Source organism: Bactrocera latifrons, unplaced genomic scaffold (genome assembly GCF_001853355.1).
Source record: "Bactrocera latifrons isolate USDA-ARS-PBARC rearing strain unplaced genomic scaffold, ASM185335v1 scaffold_286, whole genome shotgun sequence".
NCBI lineage: Eukaryota > Metazoa > Arthropoda > Insecta > Diptera > Tephritidae > Bactrocera > Bactrocera latifrons.
Window position 1 is genome coordinate 172,978 of NW_017536474.1, and position 5,016 is coordinate 177,993.

The 5,016-nt window shown below is 40.1% G+C and overlaps 1 protein-coding gene across 1 annotated transcript in view; it reads right to left on the reverse strand.

The window, feature by feature from the left end:
- Positions 1–5,016, reverse strand: part of LOC108970153 (headcase protein) — a 228,428-nt gene that overhangs the window by 113,584 nt on the left and 109,828 nt on the right. The window lies entirely within an intron of this gene.

Genomic DNA, 5,016 nt, shown 5'->3' on the forward strand with positions numbered 1-5,016 from the left:
TAATTTTTATAATTATGAATTAAATTTTCTTTATTTATCAAATTTATAGTTTTTTTTATTTTTTTATTAATCGTGAATTTATTTTAACATTTAAAATTTCAAGCCTTTTCCAACACTTTTAATTAACATTGCGTGAAATAAATTACATTTTTCCATTTCAATTAAATACCTTTCAACTATATCCTCCAATATTGCAACTTTGTCTGCCGCTTACACGTACCCACACACATACATACATATTTATGTAATTATTTGCAATAAATGCCTTTGTGTCCTCTGTCAACGGTGTCGGTGTCATTAACGGCAAATCATTGTTGCGTATCAATGCAATTAATTCCTGCCGCCATGAGCAACAACCATGCAAACCAACAAATTGAAGCGCCACCGGCAGCCAGCCCACCAACAACCGACCAAACGATCGACCGAGCGACCCAGGCTAGGCAAGCAAGCAACCAATCGGGCCACAGTCAGTGGCAGCCAACAGCTGTGGTAGCAGCAATTCTCGTTATAAACGCAGTTGACATGCGACATAAAAAACCAATTCAAACAAACAACAACTGCAAACACATGCGGCACGGCAATGCAATAAAAATCACGTTCACTTTCGTTCAATTCATTGACGCAGATCCATGTAATTATCCGCTTTGTCATTGTCAAGTGTATGCAATTTTTTACCGCACCGTCGTCTACACATTGCAGCGATATTTCAAGATTTTTGCTTTTTTGCCCTGACACTTCAACCAGTACACATGTGTGTGTGTGTGTGTGTGTGTGTGTGTGTGTGTGTAGCTGCTCTTGAGGCTTTAATGAGCGCATTTTTCATGCCACATAATTAAAGTGCTTGCAGAGACTGCAGCAAGAGAAATGGGAAGAGTGAAAATTATAACAAAAAATAAAGAAATGAAATTAAAAAACAAAATATGTATACAAGAATACAAAAAACAATGTTAATATTAACATATTAATAAAAGTGGGTATTAATGACCAGTAACGCAGTTTTAAATAGCGTCGCTTTCACAACTCGGCATTAAAGGATAATTAAAAAATTATAAAAATTATATGACTATTTAATTATGAGAGAAAATCTATAGGGTCATACCTCTCATACATATATTCATATAACGGTATATAAACATATAATAAAAGCTTGAACAAATGGGTACTACGAAAAGGGGGAAATGTTGAGGTAATTCTATTTCATCTTCTTCCAAACAGCTGATGCAGCTGGCTTCTGGTAATATGTTTAACCTTTCTGAATGAATTTCGATTGGATTGTGTCTGGTTAGAACTCCTATAACTATTAAAAGGTGGAGCTTGTCTAGAGCGAAGAGTTTCCTTAGGCAGAAAACCTTGAGACTGCACAGCTATTGGTAATAGACCAACGCTTGCTGAGCTGGGTGAGGTCGAACAGTCCAGTCGTCAACCACAAGAGGCCAATGGAGCTTCTAGCATTTACCTTCCCGCAGTTATTGAGACTGAAATAACTATCTTTGCAGGCTCCTCAGCCTTGCTGTTTTATGCAGTATCTCTATAACCAGATACCTAAGCTAGTATAAACGAAAAATAACTTGAGGCTAGAGAAAAATAATCAGCGAACCTGAAGGAAGCAGCTTCGGAGCGTAGATCTGCTGCTACCTGTATGCAGGCACCTTCGCTTTGAAGACAGTGCAGTGATCAGGAAGCCTACGGGTATTTCTCGACTCGGATTCGCTTTAAAGGTTTTTAAAGTTCGTTGTCAGCCAATCCCAATCCATAATAAAGAGTAGATTTGGATAGCACCTATTTTAATTAGCAAACTAAACCGACAAGTTGAGTATTTATTGGTCAAGATCCCTACTAAATGCAACAAAGATGATTTCTACGAGTATAAAATCTAAAAGTATTCCATAAACTGGATTCATTACGTTCCTAGCAGGAATTACGAAACTAACTAACAGAAAACGGTATTCTGTTGAGCCAATATTGATAGTTGCGAGGAATAGTTTAATTATGTGATCTTAGGAAAAAGACGATGAAAAGGTTGAGTATAATATACAACATACAGACACTAATTTAATACTAACAAACAGTCTATAAAGAGCAAAAGTAGAAACTTCTAAATATATATATTTTAAAAACAAATTTTTGAGAAAGCAAAGCAGTCAATGCTCTCTTTATTACTCACGACATGGAACATTCATATTTAAATCATGTATGAATTGCAATTTAATTTGATTTTTGGGTAATAAAGCCACAAGTCGCATATAAGTCATAAACCGAACAGCAACAAAACAAGACGATCACAGAAGATTAGTGTAGGACGCTACAAAAAACAGCAAGAAAATGCTGAAACCAAAAGCAAAATAAAGAAAATAAAAGTCTTGAAGTGAAGCAGATGATGGCTGACAAGAAGCCAAAGAACCAAAATGAAGTCAAAACGAGACAAGGCCAATCAATTGCCAGAAAAAGAAGAAAATAAAAAACCAAAAAGAGGAAACAAAAAAGGAAAAGTAGAAAAAAGGCAAACTGGGAAAAATCCATACAAAAACTAAAAAGAAACAAAAAAATAAAAAATTAATTATTCCCAAAAAAAATAAAAGACACCGAACCATACATTTTCAGAAAATCTAAAATTAAACAAAAAAACCCTTAATCAAACAAAAGCAATAAAAACTTTCGCGTAATGGCAATGAAAACTGCAAAAGTATTAAAAAGAAAAAAGTTTCGATATTAAATCGCCGCCATTACGCAAACAGCACAAGGCGCACACTTGAAATGGAAATCCCACAAGCGTATCCTTGACATTAGTCATGAAAATTTCTAAAGCTCCACAGTATAAAACGAGTTTCATTTTCTCGCTCTTGAAATAAAAATAAACAAACAAGCAGCGATTCAACTCATACACAACAACAACTACGATGACTAGCACAACTTAGCAGGCGTTGAGGCTGGGGCTGAGGCGAGCCGAAAGGCCATTGAGCGCCTAAGTAAGCCCACTTTATACCGACAACTAAAAACATGTAGAGAAAAGCCGTCTGCGGTGTATGCCACCCATGCCACAACGGCGTGCAGCTGCTACCTTGCTTCTTTCTGACTGTATCCATCCGGCAGACATTGCGAAAACTTGCTTGCCGTCGACGTGTATTGAGGTCATTGAACTGGGCGCCTATGAAAAGTGCAGGCAACGACATCCAGCGCGCCAACAACAACAACTACAACGCGCCTTAAGGATAACACCGACACGACGAGCAAACGGCTGGGAATCACGACGAGCTGAGCTGAGCCGATTGGCGCGGAGCCGAGCAGAGGCATGCGCAGTAGCGGCCAAACGACATAGAGGTAGCAATAAAAAGCCTATTGCAAGCGTACGCACAAAAACCGAGCAACGGAAGGCGCGGTTCGGACAAGTATCCGGGGAATGCGAGTTGGCGAGAGTAAACGAATGATTTTCAGCACGAAGTCGAGTGTGAGCATGTTGCGAAAATGTGTATGCGCCTAAAAGCTGCCTATGTAGAAAAATTTACTATACAGATACACGCAGCAGAAGAGACAGCCTCGGCGTCACGCGAGTGCGTTGCACGTGCCGCAATCGGTGCACGCCTTGGCCATGGCCATGGCCGTGGCAATGACTGCCAAACACACGCGAGCGTAGATGGTGGCCTACAAAGAAGGGCATGAGCGGCAATGGCGGTGCCGAAGGCTGGCTCATAGTGCAGCAGGAAAAACGCGCTGCACGGTGACCGTGAGTATTATGGTCATGGTCATGGGCGCCTGCAGCTCGCTACAAAAATATGGAGTGCGTATAAACAGTGTGCACAAATACTTGGCGAGTTTGTTGCCCTTGCAGTTGTCCTTGTGTCAAGGATTTCTTTCTTATGTTGCAGCATATTTCAAGGCCTACCGGCGGCGCACGTCGGTCGTAAACTTTGCTGGGGACATCTGCTGGGCGCGCAGCGATTCGGAGGCAGCGGCTTGCGTACAAAGCGCTGGCAGAAAATCGTCAAGTCCCATCAATTGTGTGTGTATACACAAATTGATGAGGTGTTATTTACCTATTCGGGCTAATGTTAATAAACTCAAGCACGCAGCGGCGGAGCATACGCACAAAAAGCAAGCAAATACGTAGCAAAGCAGAATATTTTGAGCCATTCATGCCAGCCGCAGCAGGCAAACTTTCGGGTCTGCATATATGTGTATGTGTGCGTATGCTTGTGCGTTTGGGTTTAAATACATTTTCGGATCCTTAAAGTTGTTTAGCAGTCGCTTAGGTGGGAGGTGTGGCAAATTTCCGAGGTATCTTTGTAAACTCAAGCGTTATTTTATTTTCTGCTTTCTTGTATGCTTGTGTGTGTGTGTGTGTGTGCTATTTAGGGAGCCATGACCTTGTCCTCGAAATAAACGCAAATTAATGTGTTTATGGTTCGTTTAAGCATTAGGCGTATTTGTGGCATGCCGCCAGCCTCATAAGCGCCTAACGTTTGTATATTCCACTTCAGTGTGTTTCATTAAATTCATGAGCTTTTTTATTATTGTTGTTTGTGCGCATTTTGCGCGCGTGAGAACTTTTTGGGTTTACCGTTAGAAGCGCGTTGTTGACGTAGGGGCAGCGGAGTGCTTTTATTAACATTCTCATTTTCAATTTATTGCACAAATTGCGCGCCACTTACCGTTTTTAATATGCACCGCTACAAATCAATTGGTGTCCTGTGATAACCTTTATGATTGGCGCAAGTGAATGCGGCATGTGGGGGTTGCGCGGAGCAGACACACAAATTGGAAATACCTTCTGCCAGTGGCCTACTAATAAGGTTTTTGAACTCGAGCAGCATAATATTTGACATTTATACAAACACAAGTGTTAGATAGCGACGACTGAGCTGGTGTTACGTATACGCATTGGCGTACATGAAGTGATTAATGCCAGGCATTTATTGCAGCTCAACGAAGTGATAAGAAAAATGAGGTGTGAAATGGATAAACAATTTAAAACGAAGATGATAAAAAATTCTATGAAAATTTTAAATAATTTAAAATAAA